The sequence below is a fragment of the Python bivittatus genome, unplaced genomic scaffold (genome assembly GCF_059951505.1).
Source record: "Python bivittatus isolate LINGU-HERP-01145 unplaced genomic scaffold, Pbiv_v1 ctg000090_np1212, whole genome shotgun sequence".
Classification (NCBI taxonomy): Eukaryota; Metazoa; Chordata; class Lepidosauria; order Squamata; family Pythonidae; genus Python; species Python bivittatus.
This window is the reverse complement of record NW_028277046.1, coordinates 1,688,982-1,711,496: the sequence shown is the minus strand read 5'-3', so window position 1 is coordinate 1,711,496 and position 22,515 is coordinate 1,688,982. Positions and strand designations below refer to the sequence as shown.

The 22,515-nt window shown below is 41.9% G+C and overlaps 1 protein-coding gene across 1 annotated transcript in view; it reads left to right on the top strand.

The window, feature by feature from the left end:
• The window catches only part of PLCH2 (phospholipase C eta 2), a 193,373-nt gene that overhangs the window by 105,015 nt on the left and 65,843 nt on the right, over positions 1–22,515 (top strand). The gene's annotated exons all lie outside the window — the stretch shown is intronic.

Genomic DNA, 22,515 nt, shown 5'->3' with positions numbered 1-22,515 from the left:
CAGAGCTTTGGACACTTGAGAACAATTTGTAGATGGGAACTGAAGCTGCAGTGGCTATAGGACAGAGTAGAGTGGACTTTCTATCTATCGGTAAGTCTTCAGCAAGTCTTACTGAAGAGACAGAGCAATAGAGAAGGAAGGAGGTAGAGAATGGCATTTGCATATTTATATTATTTTAATTACTAATTTTGAATCCCACCCTTTTTCTCAAGAACCCAAGGCAGTAGAAGAAGCTGGTAGGTGGGCAACAGGTTCTGAGTTGTGATCTGTAGTCTTACAGGAACTTCTGGCTCTCCAGATGTTGCTGAACCACAGCTCCCAGAACCCCTGAGCTCTAGTGATGCTGGCCTAGGACTACTGGGAATTGTCATTCAGTAGCATGCAGACAGCTGCAGGTAACTGTGAGACTGGACCCAAGGGGTGGAAGAAGGTCACCATGGTGCAAGAAGCCCCAGAGGAAATATATTGCTCTGGCAGGAAGCAAAGGAGCATCAAGAAGACAGGATTGCGGGGAGGAAGGCAGAAAAACTAGGGAACTGGATGGAAAGACTCAATTCCACTGGCATATTAAATCAGTCTTTTGCTGAATAGAAATTAGAATTGGCAGCAAATTAAAGAATTCTGTTTGTTTCCTTTCTGGGGGAAATTCAGCAGCTGAAGGTCAGATCAAAGCTCTCCTTTGCCAGGTATCCCCCAGCTCCCTTGTTTGGAGGCTTCCCAGGAGCAACCGATTGGCTGGTGATGGAAACCGAATGTTGCACAGCTGGTTCCATCCAGCAGGTTGCTTTGATGTGTTTTTTTAGAAGCACAAGCGAGCTTGCAGGATAGCTTTAAACACCACGGCTCAGGGCTAGAAGGAAATCCTTGGGAAGGAAAGGTTAATGGAAAGACAAGATCAGGGTCTTTAAACATCTGACAGGCAATGAATGGAGCAGGTTTATTCTCAGCTGCCCCGAGGGCAGGGTTAAAACCTGTGGGTGGAAATTGCAGGAAGGCCAATTTTGGCTCACCCTTAAGAGACGCTTCCTAACAGGAAGAGCTGTTTGGCTGGGAGGTATTTAGGCAGAGATTGAACAGTTGCCTTCAGGGGCTGGTGTAGCTCCCCCGGGACTCTTGATCCCACACGGAAGGGGAGGTTAGAGAGGCAACTTTCTAAGAACCCTTCTAACCCTAACCTGAGATTCTTTTTTATTAATTCACTTAAAAAAAAAAAAAAGCAAAGCTTGACTGGCAAATCAGCTTTACTGCCTTGCCAGATAAAATGTGCCCATTCTTGAGCCATTATGTATATCCCTTATCAATTTCCCTAAACTTCCCCAAATTTTATGCTGGTTGCACAGTCTTCAGCTGTGCAACATTGTGATGTGATGATAGTTGAGGTACAGTTCCTCGGGGATTTGGGAGAAGGAAAGACAGTTCCTATAACATTGGTAATACCCCAAGATTCTGCTGTCAGTTCTCCTGATGAACTTAATAGCAACATTCATCTCTCTGATTGAATCACAGAACTCTAAGCAGGTTATCCTGTGGTTGGGCAGGCTGTGGAAAAATGCAGTGCTGGCAAAAACTTGGCAATTGCAACTTGAAATGAAGGATAGCATCAAGCATTCTGATCATGTCAGCCCTCAACTGTTTTTCCCTGTTTAATTAGCAACCTTTAGCCCTTGGCAAGGAGAAGGGGTGGGTGGGAAGGGGTAAGTAGAACATTTAGATAGATATTGTTTGCTAGGGACCTTTGTCTATCCTGAATGGCATAAATCGGGCTTCCTCTGTGGAATTGGACAGCGCTTGGTGTAAATCAAGAGAGCCCTCATTATCTCTAGGAACGGCTGAGAAAGGTCTTTGTAAAGCAGCAAATGCTCTACTCTCCTTCAGAAAGCTGAAATTCTCTTGCAGGTTCTTTAAAAGTTGTCATTTAATTAATTGGATTAATGCAACGGAACAGCTCTTTGCATTTAAAAGGCTTCTAGCTAAGCCCCATTGGATTTTAGGCCCTATTAGAACACGTCAAGGGCTTCACGCTTTTCAGCTTTTCCAAGTCCCACCAACAAGGCAAAGAAGAAATTATCTTGAAATGGAAGCTCCTGTGGGTTTTCCTGTGCTGTGTCCTTGTAACTAATGTGAAAAGTTGGGAAGGATTATCCCACTCTTTGAGTTTTCCCATGTAGCAGTTGGCTGGTTGGAAGATTATTTTGTACACTGGTTTGGCAAGAGCAGTGCTGGATGTTTTTCAAGTCCCATGGTTTTGTGAGAGTGGTTTTTAGGCTGGCCATTTTCAAATTGGTTTCCAGTGGCTCTTTTTCTTTTCCTTTGCAGTGTGTAGATGCAGTGCAGTGTCTTAAAAATAGTTAAATTTAATTGGTAAGCCCCTTTTAAATTGATTTGCTGTGTCCTTGGCGGCTCTTGTCCCATGATGGCAAGTCTAGGCATTCAGGCTAGAAATGGCCTCCACTCTGCACATTTCTTACTCTTAATTAGTCCAAAATCATTCATTAAAGAGATGTCTGCAAATTCACCCAGGAATTAATTCACTTAATGTCAGCAGTAGCCTTCTGAACGTCTTGATCTTGCTGGATGCAAGGAAGAGCTCAGGGGGGTTGCTGATCCCCAACTGAGCATGCATTTGACCTTTCATCAGAGCAGAGAACCAACAGCCCCCAGGTCTTGCTAGATGTTTGCAACCCCAGCCTGGCCAGCCTTGAGTGAGACTCGAAACAGTACCTCAGCAGCCCACCATATGTCTTACTTAGAGGATCAGTTGAAACACCTGCTTCTGCCACCCTCCAAATAATTATCGGGAGCAGGTTGGGATTGCAAATCAGGCTGTGGGCCACTTGGAAGTTCACTCGAATTTACCGTCTGGCCAAAGGATTAAATTAAGTTGAAGAGAATGAAATCCAAATTAAAGGATCCCTAACAGATGGCTCCCCAGCCTCTTTTTCAACAAGCCAAGGGATTAACTGAGAAGCTAGAGAAACTGAGATCAGTAATATCCTTCTACCTTTTTCACAGAGAATCCAGGACTTGGAAGGGTCCACTTGAGGCCAATCAGTCCAACCCCCTGCTCTGGGCAGGGATCCAAATGTACAGGAAAACCTCTTTCCAATAAAAAGGAACGTCTCCCACAGTCATAGTGCTTTTCGGATTCCCTCAACCTCTCTTTGTCAGACTTAACTTTCAGTCTTCTGATAGTCTTGGCAGTGGCCTTTCTTGAACATGTTCCAGGTTGTCAGAATCCTTAAATGTGATGCCCAGACTAGAGGCAGGAAGTGAGGTGAAGATGCAAGTTAAGCAGCCCATGCCAAATTGTGGTTTTCTTTGCTCCCTCGCTTGCTTGTTAAGCCCCAATTCCACTTGGGGGTTTGCAGACAGCTGGTTTTGTTGTTGTTTTGTGTTCAACTCTGTGACAAAGCTTGTTAAGCTCCAATGATAAAGGGTACCAACAGTGGGGGATTTTTTTTGTTTGTTTGCCAAGTGCCATCTGGAACAACTGGTTTCACCCTGGCTTGTTACTACATTCTGGTTTGGAGAAGTGCTGGGAAGAACATGCAGTGTTGTTCTGCAGCCAATGTTGGCTTACGCTCCATTGGGACCTGAGTAAGCATGTTGGTCAATAAGTGGACAGGATCCTTTGTTTGCCCACATATTTGGAAATGTACACCCACTAACATCATTTAAAAATCAATGTATTTTAAAGTGTAATCGAGCAAAACTCATTTGCTATAAAATAAAATACCTCTTATGTCCAGCCTTTATTTTATTAAATATATCAAATATATAAACTCAATAAGCCATTCAACTCCATTATGACTCTGGGCACCATACAGTATACCAAGTTTAAAATACAATACCAAAAGAACATCTGGAGAAAACAACCACGGATCAGACAATCCACAAAGAGCCCACCATTTGGGCCTGGGAAAAGAGACAGGTCTTAAGGACTCATTTAAATAAGGACACTTTGTACAAATGTTGGGGGGAGTGTCATTCCAGAGGCCAGGTGTTATACATAGAAGCTCCCTCTGAAGTGGAGGGAGCTTACGTGGTTACCTCCTGAATCAGAAGGCCACTGGTAATCAAGGGTACAATATACCATCCCTTCCAGTTAGCGCATACCATAATAGCTTGTGGTTCTCCAGATGTTGCTGGTCTTCAGTTCTTAACGAAACATTGGGTGGCCCTGGGAGTTATAATTGGGCAATACTAAGAGAACCACCTGTTCCCCATACCTGCCCATCTGCTTCCTCTCACTGGTTCAATGCAAAAGCCTCATAGTTATGTAAATTCATAGGCGATGAAGTCAGAATATAAACCAACCTGAGATATAACCCTGATTCTAACAATATTGCTGATAGTTGGGTTGGAATGTGAGGCACAGGGGACTTGTAGGAAACACGGAGTGGGTGGGGGAAGAAATATTGCTAACATAAACTTAGCTATGGAAAGGTTTTTGCTAATTATGCCATTTATGTTAATGAAGGGAACAGCAATATCCAGAAGCATGATTTCTTTGTGGCCTCACCTAAGTGACAATCTGGAAACACTCTTTGTCCACACTTAATCGCAAAGTTGCATGGTGCCAAGTCAATATTCTTTGATTCCAGAAGGAGTGATTGGACTTTTAAACCAATTATACCAGAGCTACCAAACCACTGGCTTGTCAGGGGAGATGTGGATGGATTTTATGCATGCTGAAATCCCTTCCCTCCCCTTTCAAAACCTTTGCAAAACGACTGTTGTATTTCAGAAGAGTGAGTATTGAACCTTTATGCTAAATGTTGCATGCTCAGAATAATCAATATCCTTTGTGTACATTACTGTATTAACACATTTGTCTGGAAGATGTTTCTATATCCCCATCTGCAAACTGCTTTTCTGCTTTCAGGAATTAAACCCTTGCAGGATTCAGATGGCTGGAGCACTCTACCTCAATACCAGCAATCTCTTCCCCTCCTCTCTTGTGGCCATGGTGCTGTTCTGCTTGAGGGCCAACCACTAGAGGAGGAATTATTGTACCCCCAGTCCAGATAAGGAGTAGAAAGTATGAGCAAGACACAGAGACACCCACACAAACAAATAAGAAGACAAATGCCTTCCCACTTCTTTCTAGTGACCCTGGAAGAAAAAAAGGATGCAATTATGTTGAGGCACTTGGGGGGTCAAAAGGAATTGTCCCCTTCCTCGGTCCCCATGCAAGATCTGCTGTGAGCAAGATACAGCTTGCCAGTAGAGGCTTGTCCACTTCTTGCCTGAACTCCCTTCAGGCCCACCTAAAACCCCACAACTAATAATTTCTTTCTTCTTTTTACGGATTTTTTCCTTTCAAAGAATCATAGAATTGAAAGTGAGCTAAGAGGTCATCAAGTCCAATCCCCTGTGCACTGCAAGATTTATTATACCATCCCCGATAGATGACGATCCAACCTCTGTTTGAAAACTTCCAGTGAAGGGGAAGAAACCCTCCAGGTGGTAACCCATTCCACGTATTGATAGCTCTTATTGTCGAGTGGTTCTTCCTAATGTCAGATCTGTATCTACATCCTTGAAGTTTAATCCCATTAGTTCTAGCCTTACGCCCTGGAGCAACTGAGAATAAGGCTGAACCCTCTACAACATCACAGCCCTTTAGATATTTGAAGACAGCGATCATGGCCCTTTCAACCTTCTTTTCTGCAAGCTAACCTTCCTTAGGTCTTTTTACTGTTCTTCCAAGGACTTGGTTTCCAGTCCTTTCACCATCTCTGGACTTGCTTCAGTTTATCAATATACTTTTGAGACAGGGATGTGCAGAACTGAATGCAATGCTCTAACTTTCTTTTACACTACCCAGGATCCCATGTTCTCTGGACTTAATAACATTTGAGCACCTTAAAGACCAGAAGAATTCAAATAATAAAGTGCAGTTAATAACTGCACAGGGAAGATAGGAAATCTGTATGGTCTGTTATTCCAGTGGAGAGGGATGTGAGATTTGACCCGTAGTTCTAAAATCATGCTGTAATTAGCTACAGTCCATATTAAAATCCATATCTATTCTATCTGTCTGTCTGTTTTTCAGGAACAGAGTAGTTTTTCAGGTTTTCCAGTTTAGCTAAGGAAAGGGTCTACTCTGGAGTGGGGATTTTTCTTGCATTGCAGCAAGTAGCTGTTTCCTTCCTTCCAAAATCCTTGAATGCTAAATTCCACAAAAGGGATGGCTGTCGAGAGACTGACACCAACGTTGTACTGATTAGGACTATAAACTCTGTCCTGAGTGGGTCAGTGTCCTCCTGGGTGTATGAAGGTTGCATGGGTGATCACAGATTGGTAAAGTGATTGCTTTAATATTGACAAAGGCTGAAAGTTAATCCTTCCATAATCCCCCCATTTCTCTTGGTTTGAAATGTTGGCATTTCAGTCCATCCAGACTGGGGTTTTCAGAAGCTCTTGGAGATTTCAGGTAAGCACCCTGCCTGGGCCCACCAAGATATGTTGAGGATTTAATCCAAGAGCACTTCCTTTCAGAGCTGGGACTTGCTTATTGCCCCATAATCTAGGAACACCAGAAAATGGCTTACATTGGCCAGATTCACCAAACACACTACAGCAAACTAAAATGGGTTCAGTGTTTTGTGTGAACCAGGTCACGCCACTTAGCCATAATTCAGTTGGTTTGTGCATTATCTTTTATATGAGTGGAGCAATTTTGTTTAATTAACCATGGTTTGGGGTTTAGTTGGTAATGCGAATCACTGAGGACAAATCTGTCGATGGGTGGAAACCTGGTCTCTGCTAGTACTGCCATTTCTTAACAGGTCTTCCTATTTTGCTTAATAGAGGTCTTGCCAATGAAATATTTATTAACAACGTTCTTTGGCTAGCCTAGAACAGATTTTACTGTGTTTTACCTATAGCTTGCCATTTGGAAGAGAAATTTGACACTGTCAAACTTTGTCTGGAGTAAAACCAAGATTTTTTTTCCCTTCCAGTCTCTTCTTTTGGCTGAGGAGAATTCTTGTGCTAAATCATTGTTTGGAGGAAAATATCCATTTCTTGCCACTGTCCATGGTGCTAAATTTGACTATACAGTATTAAAGGGCTGTATTGAGGGGATTGAAGGGGCAGTCAGAAAATGATTTCTCTATATTGATAGATTGTATTGAGTTTCCAGGGGAAATATGGAAAATACAACCGTGTACAAATTTTTAAGGCTGAAATCAGTAGAATAAAAGTATGCCATTCCAAAACATCAGGTTAGTAGTCAGAAGCAGACTCTGACAGCTTTCTCCAACTGTATGCTTGCCAGATGCCTCAGACTATAACCCCAGTAGTACAATGCTAGTCTAGTATTATGGGAGTTGTAGTCTAGCCCTTCTAAGGAGCAACAGGCTGGGGAAGCCTAATTTGTAGTGTCCATGGACTTGGAAGCAGAACTGGAACTGGAATAATGGATGAATCTCTTTTCCACTGCCCTGCATTGTTGGAAAGGTGTCTCTTGGGCCAAGACAAATTATTTCTGATTGCCTGTTTTGGATTCTAATTTGTCTCTGATCCATATTTATAACCTTACCAGGTTTAGGTCTGGGGTCCCCACACTTGGCGTCCGCCACCAGTTAAGATCTTCTGGGAAGGTTAAAGGTGAGGCCCATCTTTAGCCAGACGTAGACTGACCAGATAGCAGATTTGGGATGACAGCAAAGCAGAGCAAAGAACTACTACTAATATACTTTTTATTCCCAATGGAGCGTTAAGGGATTTCCTGCTATGAGGGCTGATGCAGTTTGAATGGCTTCCGGACCTTTCTTTCTTTTTTTTCTTGTTGTATGTCTTCCAGGAAAATAATTTAGGCATCAAAATGTCTTGGATTAGTCCAAGCATATGCCTTCAGAATAATTTAAGGAGCATTACCAGTGCTTTTTATTTAACCACACGGTCAACGGTGTCTGAAGACTATAATAATGCTTCAAACTTTGGCATCCAAATTCTCCCCCTGATATATGCCTTTCATTATGCACTTTCCAATAAATTATTTTCCTGAATTTAATGCATGTTTATGTACTTGCCCAATCCATATATTTTATGCCAGTATCCCCTGAATGTATACATATTCATATACATTTTTGTGTTATGAAATTCAGTGGAAGTTGTCGTGTAATTACATTCCAAGTACTTTTGCAGGGGGAGGGGGGCAGCAGCATATGAATAAATGTGATTTCCCTGTTCCCTTTTCCTTTCCCCACATCCTGTCCCCCCATCCCTCTGGAAGTAGGAGTAGATAACCGCCTAGGTTTTTAAAAATGAATGGCAGAGTCATCCTATTGAAAGACTGACTGGTTTAGGTTACAATTTGGTAGTAAAGATTTAAACTTTAAATTTAAATTTAAACTTTAAATTTAAAGTTTACTGCTGAACGATACACTTTGAGAACCTCTTTCTGAATCAACAAAGAACGCCCACTCTTTTAAAGCCAGCTTTTGCACTTAAAGTTTAGAATTAGGCCTGAATCAGCTCTCGACAGCGCTCTGTCTTCATTAGTCAAGAGCATGACCTCAAGAATTGAATGCGCCCCCGTAGGTCAGCTCCTCCAATATGTGGTGTAAATTACTTGCAGCGCTACAACAGATGGCTTCCATTTTAGGATTCAAATCTAGGTAGCTTTGAAAAGGAAGATCAGGGTTCAAGGAGCTGAGGAACGTTAGGAGGTATTGTCTCGTGATATTTGGGCCTTGGGAGTCCTCTCTTCATCTCAGGTTTGAACCATTCAAGCATGGCTGATATCTGCAACAATGAAGTGCAAAGGTGCAAAGATTTGGATCCTGCAAGTCGTTGCATGCAGAGGATATGCATGCAGTTCAGCAACTGGCGGCACTTAAATAATTAAAAACATTATTAAAACCGCATAAAAGAAGATTTACTTTAAAAATGACGGATATTCCGGTCTACCCTGCCCTCTTTTTTATTGGAAATGAGGGCTCTCACATGCACTTACCGCTGCAGTGACATTCTGGATTTTGTCACTGATTTTACCTGGCAGCTTTTGCTTCTGTCGCAGAAGAGGAAGAAAAGAGAGGGCTTGGATTATCCTTTTTTGCACTCACTCCAATTTGTCATCATCCTTTTTGAACTGGGGTGCCCAAAACTGGATATAATACTCCATTTTCTTGAACTTGGATTATGTGATTGGATGGTCCAATCACACAACTGCAGTTGACCACACCATATAAATGCCCTCTCTCTTTGCTATCCATTAGCTTTGCATTCCCTTGGCCCTTTGCTCCACCTGCCAGTTTTATTTAAATCTTGCTCAGTTGAGCGTTGCTCTCTCTCCTTCTGGCTGTATTCTTGGCTCCTGAGATGAAGCTAACTCAAGTCACTATCCACCTGGAGCGTCTTGTTTCAAAAATTAAAATGAATGTTTCATGCTCGCCCTCTCCTTCTTTTGAAACAATGACCAAGCAAATTATTTCCCCATGGTGAGTCCCAGATCTGTCATTTGCTACTAATGGGACATGGCTGTCTTGAATCATGGAACCTGCCATTTGATCCCCTGCTCAGACAAATCTCAAACCGATGGGATTTTAATCTACCTGTCTGTTGCAGAGATACCAGTCCAAGCCTCTCTCTCGGATGCAGAGGGAGCTTCTCTAAGGAAGCTGGATTCTTGTTATGAAACAAAAACTAAGGACAGTTTTGTGTTCAGGCCCTGAAGACCTGATGGTTCTTCTCTGGGAGCTCCAAATGAAGAGACCTCTTTGATTAGACCCAGAATAGCTGCAGCCAGAATTTGAAAGAAGGTGGAAGATGGAGAGGAGGGAGGAAGGGAGGAACCCACCTTTCCGGATATCAGAGCAAATGGAACCGAAGTCCTTTAGTCCTTTAGACATCATCAGTAGCCTGTCTTCCACCAATCTCCTCTAACCCCCATTTAAACCAGCTAAGTTGGTGAGGTCATTTGCCCACACTGTGGTGGCCTGTGTATTTATTGATTTCTTTTTTTAAGCAACAGTGGCCTAGGAACCTGGAGTTCTAGGCAGTGGGTGGTAATTTGGTCAATGAAAATTAGAACAGGACAGTGCCTAAAAATACCCTTGCACAAAAGCAATAGATAGTTTTCAGTGTATTACAAAGATCAGCTGAAAAATAACACATACATGAAACAATCATCCTCCAGTAATCCCTAAAGTATTAGCAGGTAGGGGGGAGGACTGAATACTGTCAAGGTGGGGACTAGAGGAAGAATCAGCATCAGCTTTCAAATAAAACTTAGCAACATAATAATGAAAAGGTTGAAATGATGCAATTCCTTTGCTTTGCTCTTTCTCCTCCTCTTAATATTCAATTTTAATTGCCAGCCCGAAGGGTCCATTCAGCATCTCTCCCACCATTCCAACATTCCAGATCCAGCTGAAGAAGTTCATTGTCACTCCCATTTTTTTCTCCCCTTGTCATGAGGCTGACATGGTATTAAAGGATGGATAGCATAAGGCAGTGTTGATACCCAGACAAGAGGCCTTCCTCCAGAGATGAAGAAAACCTTGTTTATTCTGCTTGTGCATTGTTTTCTCTTCATTTTTAAAGAACCCCACCCTCAAATGTGCATTCCTCCCAATATTTCTGCACCTTTCCCCTAAAAAAAAAAAAGGGGGTGCTTAGGTAAACCTTCCTTCAACATGCATATTTTGGAACCTCCTTTCCCCTATGACTTTTCTGAATTGCAAAATATATATATCAACACTCCAATTAGCATATAGGTTATATACAATATTTTTAAATATTATATTTAAAATATAATTTAAAATATTTTGGATATTTTATTTGTTAGTTTCGTTTCTAAGTGTTTCCTCCAAGGGCTGCAGGTGGCCTCCATTGGGATTTTCCTTCATTTTATCCCCACAGCAACGACCTTGATGGGTAGGCTGGTCTGAGGGAGAGAGAAGGACTGCCCCAAAGTCCCCCTATGCACTGATGGTGGATTTGAACTTCTTCCTGGCCACCACACTCCCTCTCAGCATATGAAGTGAACTGCATGTATAAGCTTAAACAAACTGCTTCCCCAAGTGTCAAACCAAAGTTATTTTTCCTCTGCACCTTTTATTTTACACATGCCGGAACATTTCTGGCCATGCTGCGTGTCATTTATCTCTTGCATTTTATGCGTCCGGGAACAACGCAATGGGAAACATCTCTTTTCATTAGAGGAAGGTGAAAATGTTCTTGATCAAACATCTCTGGCATGCTTTGTTTACTCTGGGCGGGAGGTTTTGAGAAGTGCAGAAGTAGAATGGGATATAAATGCTGCTAACTCGATGTCTCTTTTTTAAACAAGTAGATCGTGGGTTAGTTTTTTTAAGGAAGAGCTGAGTTTAGTGCAAGGCGTTTTGAAGAGTATTAGGGACCACCTTCCCTGCTCCTTCTGGTTCCTTGTTTTGATAACTTGAGGACGAGTCAGATAATTACGCGGATGCTTAATTGAAAATCATTATTGAATGTTTGTGTTTGAAAGACAAGCTTCCCAGGGGTCAGGTGCAAACTAGTTTTCTGAGCTACAGGAGTTGGTGTTAAAGCTCACACCTGAACTGTTTTCAGAGTCCATTGGAAAAAAACAATCACGCGGAAATGTAATATAGACAGGAATTCCGTTAAGAGGTCATTAGATTGCAAGCATTGAATGGCTCTGGGTGCAAAATTAGAAAATGGTAAAATATGCCTTTGAAGCAACTGACCTGTAAGGAATGAACATTTTGACATATTGCGTAGGTAAACACATTGTGCTAAAAATTATGAGTTTTATTTGATCTTGCTGTAACGCGTTGTACAATCCAGCTGTCATGGTGTGCAAATAAGGTTTAGTAAATGTTCAGCTCCAGGCAGTGGTGTTTTATTTAGCAAATCAATGATTAAACAAACCACAGCTTAGTGTGATGGACAAGTCAGATTGTTGATTTTATTTTGATGTAATGCTAAACTACAGTTTATTGTTACAAGTATGACCAACTTCAAATTAGCATTCCATTTGTTGATTTGCCCAAACCTAACAAATAAGCTGTGCTTGTTGCTGGTTTGGAATACAGATTTGGGAGCAAATTATTCTTTCTCTAAAAGCATAATTTGCCAAATTGGGATGAAATCAGCGCTGGAAGGTTATGCTAAGAGAGAGACAAAAGTTGAAGGCAAATTTTTGAAAGAGGAGCTAGGGTGGTCAGTTGCCAAAGTTGGGAGGGGGGAATCGTTTTATCATTTTGGGCAGGAGACAGATTTAGGAAGCAACAAAATGGCTGTTAGCTGCCACTTTGTTTTTCCCAGAATTCCCCTTAGAATGTGACATCTCCAGTTAAAGAGGAGAAGCTGTGAGCGTTGGAAAGAAAGACTATTCTCTTCCTGAATCTTTGGCAATGTGCCTTCACTTCCAGTGAGCAGCATTAGAGCCATCGAATGCACTGATTGATCTGATGTAACACTGATCAATCTTCATCCTTGGGCAAGTAATAAATAAAAAAGGCCATAATAAGAGTATTACTTTGTTTTTATTACTGTTGTTATTGGGAGAGAGGAAAAGAGCCATTCCAAATGGTTGAGTAGGAATGAAGAGAGTTGGTCTTTGACACAGCCTGAGGGTGCCATGTGAGAAATGCCTCAATTAAGATCTTTCTTTGGGATATGTTGCATATGCAATGGAAACCAATGGTTTGAAGCCCATTGTGCAGATTACAAGAGGAAAAGTCATGACTTTGGGCATCTATAGTATGTGCACAGAGGGATTTGAATTTTTTATCACCAAGTTATTGTCATTCTGAAGCCATTTCAGATACATGCTGTTTGTGCTAGGCTTGGTAAATGTATTTATTAAATTTATATAGCCACCCATCTCACTTCCATGTGACTCTGGACGGCGTACACAATTAAAAGAAAGCTAAACCATCAATATAAACAGTCAATATGATTTATCCATTAAAACAATTAAAAACTTTTTAAAAAGACAGGGAAGAATGTAATCAAACTCATACCAGCCATCAAATGGGCTCCACGCTTCCATGGGATCTCCAGGCCTGATCCTCAAGTTTTGAGGGCCTTCCGGAAGGCCAACAGGGTTGGGGCCAACCTCACCTGGGGAGGAATTATGTTCCAAAGGGTGGGTGCCACAGCAGAAAAGGGTCTCTTCCTGCACCCCACCAAATGAAGCTCCTTGCCTGACAAGACCCACAACCTGCCCCTCCTGCCAGACTTGATGGGAGGGTAGATGTAATTGGGGTGAAGCGGTCCCTCAAATGCATAGAAAACAAGTGAATTTTTTAATGTATATTTCGGAAACACTTTCCATTAACTTTGCCAGCACGTGACCATAAATCCAGAAGCTGATACAGACTTCATGATTTTTATTCTTTGCCCTTGTTTTCCATTAGAAAACTCAACCTGGCACTTTGTTTTCAATTATTTCTTTGCTCCAACGCCTGTAACTCTATAAGTCTTCTGTTATTTGGCCTCAGGGTTCCTCTTTCCCTGTGCTGGACAACCATTTTGTTACCTGACCTACTTGGTTAAAATAGGGTAAATCTCTCTAAACCAGTGTTTCTCAACCTTGGCAACTTTAAGATGCGTGGACTTCAACTCCCAGAATTCCCAGCTGGCTGGCTGGTTGGGGAATTCTGGGAGTTGAAGTCCACACATCTTAAAGTTGCCAAGGTAGCAATTAAGTAAATAGCTGAAACACTCATCAAACAGAAGAGAAGTCTGCTAAACCAAGTAGGAACATTATTTCTACAAAGCTAAAACTCTTCTTATCCAGTCTCCACTGGCTTCCTTCCCCAAAAGGCTGTGTCAAATTGTAGTCTGAATATCAGAATGTCACGCTTGCACTTCTGAGCTGAGACTGAAGCTCTGTTTTTCTCTGAACTTTGCACTCCTCAAATTTCTTTGCAGTTCTCCAACCCAAGCAACATTCTGCTGAGAAAAAAAAACCCCACGTATAAATATGCTTGTTATAGTAAAATGAATGATCTTAGAGTGGGGAAATGCACATATGATAGGCAAAATTAATCTTAAAAAGGTGTATGTTGAAAGAAGTGCACAGAATAGGCATTTGAGGTTTTGCATCAATTTATAAAAATGAAACTTTAAAGCAATACAGAATTGAAGACTGAAAAAATAACAGCCATCTCCCTCCCAATGGATTTCAGATTTCACTTTATGTATATTTTGCTGACAAACTAGACAATCAATCAATCAATCAAAAATATTATACAGTTATCAAATGGATTCCCTTGCTTGAAACTCTTCATACATTGGGGGTGGGGGTGTTCCTGAAAATGCTCCAAAATTCAGTGACAGCTGTGGATGTGTTTTATAACAGGAATAGTTAGACTTCATACTCATGAGATATACCTTATATATTTGGAGATCCAAGTGTAACAATTAGAATTCAGGATTCTGAACTCAGGAATGTATTTCAAAAGTCAGAATATTCCAGGTAACCACTGCATTTTCTTTGTTTATCTGAATGATTTCTGGGAAGGGGGGTCCACTTAGGGAGCCAGCAATATTGATCTGCTGATCAATTGCTTGATCCAGATTTATCTTCTGCTCACTTCAATTTTTAGGAAAGCTTCAAACTCCTAGTTCTTTTGTATAAAGCAGACTTTTCTGAAGACAAAGATCTATCATTCCCACAGACCTGCGTTGGAACTTGGTGGAATTAAAGCTTCTTTTTAAAAAAAAAAAAGCAAGCAAGAACAAAAGAAAGCTAGAAGGGCATTGTTTTTGTTCCAATCTTTTTTTTTTTTTAGGTTTTTTTTGAGTTTACAGAGATTTTGAAAACTGCATGAGCTCAAACATGAAAAGTGAGAGACCTCCAAAAATCCTCTGGTGGAGCAATTTCAGAGAAAGACATTTCTTGGAACAGTTACTCTATATGGATAGCTGCCTTAAGCTTCCTGATAAATCCGTGCTCGCATGTTAAGGTCCCCACCTTCCTGGAGGCAGGTGGGAGATGTCTTCTTGATGGCCTTCCATGCTGGTGAGTGTTAGTTCTCATACCAATAAACTACAGTTACCTAACCACCGGAGTGATGCAGTGTGCCCTGCCTTCGTAGAAGACTTCCAAACTGCATTGGCTCTTGTGACAGCTGCGGCAATTGCTGGCTCATGTTTAATCTGTGGTCTGCCAAGACTCCAAGATCCTTCTCTCAAGCCAGATCCCACCTATCTTGTACCTGTGTTTTCCTGCCTAAGGGCAAAGCAGTACTCTTGGGCACATGATACCCATGGGTGGCTTCTTTCTACCTTCTACTAGCACCACTCAACTTGCCTATCAGTGGTAACCTTGGATTCCTTCACTGAAATATTTTGGCCCTGTAACAACCTGGATTTGGGCTCGACTACCACACTGTAACTCATCTCTTGCCAGAAATATACAGCAACAGTATGGGATCCATACAATCCAAGTCACTTGGAGCAATGGCGGTGTAATATTTACTAACCAGGTCACCTTTCTCATGAGGACTGTAGACTTTCAAACTAGTAGAGATACCTCCTGCATCTTTTTCATCTTTTTCTCTGTGTTTAGCTCTTAGTTGGAAACTTGCATTTCGACAGCTACTTTGGGAGGTGTGGAAGGGCTGCAGAAGCAGAAGTTTAATTCGCCCGGAGATGATAAGAAGGGTACTTCGCTGCAATGGGGAGTTTGAGTCTGTATGCTCTTCCATGATGATCCTGTGCCCAATAACAATCCCCATGCATGAAAAGCTGACATGGCAGCAACTAGGGCTGTAGTCTGCCTTTCTACCTGGCATGCTAACTTTTTGTGCCCGGTTGTCATATTTGCCCATGAAGAAGGTTTCGATGCTGTTTTTCATGAAACCAGAATGTAGTTAGAGGAGGATGGATGGATGGATGGATTGATTGATTGATTGATTGATTGATTGATTGATTGATAGATTATGTGCCATCAAGTTGTTGTCAACTCCTAGCAACCACACAGGTAGATGTTCTCCATAATGATCTATCTCCAACCTGGTCCTTCAGGTCTTCCAACAGTCCACCCATCGCCACTGTAACTGAGTCCCTCCACCTTGCTGCTGGTCATCCTCTTTTCTTTCCTTCCTCCTTTCCCAGCATCAGAGCCTTCTCCAGAGACCTGGGGCTTCGCATTATGTGTCTGAGGTAGGATAATTTAAGCCTGAGTTAGAGGAGGACAACCATAATCTTTCCAAAGCAAGACTGGGGCGAGGCTCAGAAAATCAACTAGGGAAGGATATTTTTGGAGACGTTTAAGCTGCCGAGAACCGCACAGAGAGTTCTGAACCCTTTGTTAACCCAGGAGGCACCGATTGAAAAGATCAACTTCCTTCATGGGTTAATTCTCAAAGGAGGAGGCCCCCATTTGAAAGGTATGGTCTTCAGAAGTCTGGAAATGCAACTGCCATTTATGTGTGTAGCTACCTGGCTTGCAAGGCCCGCCTGGGGATGTCAAGGGGGACGAGAATAGCAACCTTCTCTAATAAGCTTGCAGCCGTTAAGCACGTCAGCTCTTTTTCCGGCGAGAGTCCCAAGAAGAATTATGCCACTCACTCTCTGCAGCTTTGCTTTATCCCCTTTTGAATGAGCTGAATGTTCTGGGGTCCTTGTACCTGTATATAATTGTGACCCAAAGAATGGGATTTACTATTCAGTTTTGGATCTTCTTTTCCCCAGCAATGTTGTCAGGCTTTGCCGGATACATGCTACTTTTTGATTTTGAGATAGATATTCATAACTTTGACAGAGCACTCTCACTTCCCATCCATCACTCATTTTTTTACTTCTGCAAAAAAAAAAAAAAGGGGAGGGGGGTTAAAGAAGCAGGACAGTTTCTCTTGTGTCCTGTTTCTTCTGTGCTGTTTCTCCTGGTTGCACAGAACTTCAGCTGCTGTTTTTCTCCTCCTCCATCCTGAATTTGTCCTATCCACCTATCCACAAATTGCTATTTGTGGGTCCACGTGTGTGATTACAGAAAGTGTGTGTTTCTGGGAAACTGGGAAAGCCACGCTTAATTAATGCCTCCTTCATTCTTCCAGCAATATTAGTGACTCTTTCTTAATGCCCCAAAATTCAATCCACATTTTTATGGGCTGTACAGTGCAAGGACATTTAGAACCCCATTGGGAAATTTGTTAAGTTTGGGCAGAATTCCTTTTCTATTGTGCAAAATTTAGCTGGTATTTCATCCTGGCAAGAACTTCCTTATTTGCCTCTGGCTTTTAAGAACACTTGGGCCAAAATCTGCAGCACTGTTGTCTTCTGTACTGGACGGGGATTTGTCTAATAGAGGCAGCCCGCTCAAGGAAAAAAAAATAAAACCAAAGCCTGTTGTGGGTCTCAGTTTCATCCAGCTGCAATGTCTCTAATATGCGCAGAAGCACAAGTGCGCACACACACACACTCACCCCCCTCCACCTTTAAATCTCTTCTGGATAAAACAGAAGCCACGGCTTTGGGATTAACTAGATTTAAGCTGCAGGCAAACCCGAATTGCTGGAAGTGAACGCAGGCTACCTTTTTCTCGTCCTCATCCGGACAATTCCTCTTCTAAATTTGCTGAATCAGCACTTCTAATAGCCCCTTTACATTTGGAAAGTAAAGGCATGAAGAAGGATTGGTTTGGTTGAGACTTTTTTAAGAATTGCCCCCCCACACACACAAAAAGATCTGGATCAAAGAGGAGATTAACCAGGGCCCAGATGGATTTGAAGTGGCATTCATCACCGTCCGTGGCCCCAGTGCCGAGGCTAAAGTGCTTCCTTTTGCATTTCTCATCAAAACTTCATAAACAGGCACCAGAAACTCATCAGGGTTCCATGTGCTTTGCCTTCCACTATGCGAAGGGGGTTGGCTCTCCCCAGTGCTAGCCAGCGATATCGAGGAGAGAGAGCTGCTGATCCCAGAAAGTGCATCTCATACTCCAGATAAGGCAGGGAAAGAAATGGAAGGACCCGATTCGCAGACTACCCTCAATTCATGTGACTAGTTCTCACAGAGAATGGATGAGGCCTCCCTTTTCCTTTGGCTGCAGTCTCTTAAGGGAGAGGATTTTTCGTTTTGTGGTCAGTTTGCTTTTTAATTTTTCAAAGCCCCTCGATCCCCGCGCTAATGGCTTGGATTAATAAAGGAGAAATCTCAAGGTTTGCCTTCTAGCCACCGAGGAGGACAGAAGGAGGAATGGACTCCCAAGCAAAATATGCTGGAACTGCGTCCAGTTCTTTTTTCTAAAAAAAAAAAATTTACAAACAGAGTTTCAGTTGGAGAAGGGTCAGGTACGTTTTTCTACTGAAGATTCGTAAACTCTCGGAGCTTTGGATTCAACACAGCGGTGACTTTGGTTTCTGACATGGATCTCTCCCTCTCACCTTTGCTCCAAAGCAAGTTTTCAGTTGCCCGCCTGGCAGAAGAATTTTTCTGGATTGGCGGGAGCATCGTAGCTGCTCCCAAATGGAAGATGGGCCGAATTGGTAAGAGCACAGACATGGCCCGAGTCCCTTTCCTCTAGAAGGCAATCATGTCTCAAAGATGTGACTGTCTTATGTGGGATATAGTGACAGGTTTGTCTGTTGACAGTTGAAGAGGGGTTGTGCAAAGATGGTCAGCTAATATTCCACAAATGTCTTCCTAGTTCAACAGTAGAACTCACTGTCACAGGAAGGAGCAACAGTTACCAATTAGGGTGGCTTTAAAAGAGGATAAAATGTAGGGAAGATGAGGCTCTTATTAGCTACTCGTTGTACTTACATATATTGTACAATCTCGGTTATTTCTGTATCTTAATATAGAGATTAAGATTCTATGTATCTTGACATATAAATATATCAAGCATTGATGTATCAGTTAGCAAGAAGAGTGTTCCCAGAATTGTTTTAGTGCAGCTTTACCAGTAATTTAGCTATAATTTATTTGAACTTGGCCATACACACATCCGTGGATTTGATTCTTACATTGGTTTTGCTTTTTTGGATCAGTTTGTGAACTTTGGGGTTGAGGCAAAAGTCTTATTTCCAGCCTGTATTGATGCTAAATATCTTTTCAGTTTCTCAGTTCCAGCAGTAAAGGGTCCTACCCTTTTTAAAAAAAGGAGGATTTCATTTCATCTGTAATTTGGTTGAGGAACCGTTGATTTTCTTTCGGTGTCGTATTTTGACATTTAAAGCTCTAACGTTGTTTAAAAGATTGCTGATATCCATATGAACCTGCCTGACCGGGCTCAGAGCGTCGATGGGGTCCTGTATCTGTGCAACTCCTTCCTGCCAAGAGGCAAATTTGCTCCCTCTTCACTTTAATTGACTTGTGAAAATGTTACTTTCGTTATGAGAATGGGGCAATGTTTTTTGCAGCTGACGTTTGACTTTTTCGTGGTACTTGCTTAGCATTTGAAATGTAATGGCTATTTTTGGTCATGGTTATGACGATCTTTTAAATGTTATGATTCTTTTCAATGTCATGGTTGCTATGAAATGGCCAGAGTGTTCCTTTTTGCCTTGTTCCTTAAATGCAGAGGTTGAAATACTTGAAATACTTTTATAAGATAAATATTTTTCCACTTCTTTGGAAAGGTGGCTTATGAGTCTTAAATAAAGACACAACGGAAAGCAAACAGACCAAAAGTACAATAAGGTTAACTAGTAGATCAATTTGTTGCTTTGAAGGTTTAAGTGGAGTTGGGTATGATTTGCCGTCAATGCAAACTGCTAACTTAGACAGCTTTTGAGAATTTTAAGACCATTTTGGGGAGGAAGAATTGTGATTTAGAACTCCATGAATGCCAATTGCTGGCGACCAGCAGCAGGAGACAACGCCTCTCTGTTTCAATCCAGCAGGGTTTCTCTGAAATCCGTACAATTCTGCAGCCTGGTTCTTTAAAATGAAAGGTCTTGTGGACTGGTCCTGTGTCGCAAATAGAGTCCGGACGGCTAGGGAACATCTATATCCTTCAACCCGCCAGGGGCTGCTCATGTTTCCTTGTAAACGGAGTCTGGAGGGCGGCCAGACACAGAGGCTTTATTTTCCTTCTTGGCTTAGGAGGTTTTCTGGCAGACATCCCTTGGTGCTACCAGGCACTCCTCCGGAGACAAAGAGAGTCAGTCACGCAGTGTTTCGTCTTTCAGCCCCCCACATATTAAAGCCGTTGGGGTAGTGTCCCAGTTGCTGCTGGGAGGGGACTAGTCTATCCAGAGATGAACACCTGCAAATAATATTAATACCCCAATCAGAATGGAGGTCTGTTTTTAGAATACAAAGAGAAATGAGATAGCCATCAGTTGCTATGCAGGAACCTGTGAGAATACACCTCCCTCAACCTCAGGATCATTTAAGGAATTTATATACAGAATGTCAGCTTTGAACCTGAAAAGTTCCATTGATGTTGACTTGGAGGACTTTTTCTGTCTCTCAGGCTCCCTGGCACCATCTCATATGGTTCTTCCCAATTGTCCCAAAGCTCGTGCCAACCTCTTGGGAGCATGTCAACTTTGGGCGTGATTCGATCAAGATCTTGTGATATTTTGGACTTCAGAAATGATGAAGTTTTAATCTGTTTGGGGTAACATTTGGGGAGGGGGGCAAGACAAGAGTTTGGGTTACCAGGCATTTGAATCACAGAGGGAGAGCTGTAATTTGGGAGGGTATTCAATGTGTTTGGATGAGCTATTTAAAACACTCAAGCAATTAAAGTGTTGTGGGCAAGCTCCCACATCTGTTGCTTTACTACACTTTAGTATAATGCAAGTTGACCTGAGAACTGTACCAGTCAGATCAGAAAGGGAAAAATAAAATTAAAGAACCATGCTGTCGCTTTTTACTACCTTGTATGTTAATATCTTATTTTTATTAATGTTTAAAAGGGTAATTTGCTCTTCTGCAGAAAATGATACAAAAATCAACTTGACATGTCTCGAGTTTCAGAGCTGCTGTCAATTTTCCTGTGAGAGGCACAAAAGGGAGTCCTTTTGAAGAGCCCTTTTTCTCAAGGGTTTACTAATCTCTCATTTGGAGAATCTGTACAGACGTTCTAGCCTTCTTGCCTGAACGTCCAACAGCATCACATTGCAGTCGGGCTCCAGTTCACCATTCTGAGAACCCTGAAGTTGTTAATGTTTAATGTCCTCCTTCTGTGCCCAAAGGCAGTTTGTCCTAATGTGCCTTTGCGGATTTTTAAATTGGGCTTCCAGAACATTTGCCATCATCCCCTTGCCACATGTTGGGTAGGAGTTTCCTCCTCATCCTTCCTCTTTGTTTTGTTCTTGAATCTTAGAGCAGGGTTCTTCAACCTTAGCAACTTTAAGATGGGTGGACTTCAACTCCCAGAATTCCCCAGCCAGCCATGCTGGCTGGGGAATTCTGGGAGTTGAAGTCCACCCATCTTAAAGTTGCTGAGGTTGAGGAACCCTGTCTTAGAGGATGTCAGAATGAGCTAATACCCTCCATGCGCTCCTCAATGGGAGGGATTAGATACAAGCAAAAGCTATGGGGGCTATGCCATGGGGGCTATGCCATGTAACTTGCCTGTAGGGTGAATGGCAGAATGGGAAGCGGATGCTTTAATGACTTGACTTGGGAGCATTATGATGGATTGTTTCAGCCTTAAAAGGAAACTTGATGGCTTTTGTGACCAACTTCTCAAAACTTCCATAATAGCCGCACAAAGATGATAGATACATTTTAAGAACTCACAAGCTGATTAGAAGTCTATGGAGGCCCATTGCTGCTCTCCAGACTTCAGTACAGAATCCACAACACAACAACACTAGCAGGTTTATTACTGCATAATGTTTCGATGAACTGTGCTCCATTTCACAGAAATTGAATTGACAGAGAGGTGCCTACAGACACTTTCATGGTCCAAGCATGGAAGGCTAGGGAAGGAAGGAAGCTTAAAGAGAACTAAGGATATTGGGCATGGTTAAAGGACTATTTTGGTCATTGACCAGACTAGAGTAACAGAGCAGAATAACATTAATTAGATTAATTAGATAAAATTGGGTTAAAAGTAGAATAAGGCAAATAAAAGTAAATAAAAATGTAATCAAATCAAACTGCTCCTGGCAAGATCCTCATAGATCTTGCCAGCTATTAAACAGAATTTGATGACATTATAAGAGAGGGCTTTGCTCAGATCAGCTTGGCGGAAACTAAGGTAAAGAGTCAGTGCAACCTGAAACTGAAGGTAATAAAGGAGTAATAAGATTGTGTTGCAGTTTGTGGTAAGATTGATGATAGAGAAGTATGTGGGTAGGGTTTCAACACTATCACTATGAGATAATGGTAGATAAATAGCAAGCCATGCCTGGAGTAAATTCATTTGACCAGCAAATTTATCCAATTTGCAAATCCTGCATCTTTACACTCCCTGGAATGCAGTTATATACTGATTTTCACACTAGTCCACATTTTGCAATGCAGCTCATAGCTAAAATAAATGCCTACAAAAGCTACATACTGGGATTTGCAGCTGGGAATGTGTGTTCTAAACCCATAACTTGATTTGCCAATAAAAACGTTATTGTCTTGACCTCTGAA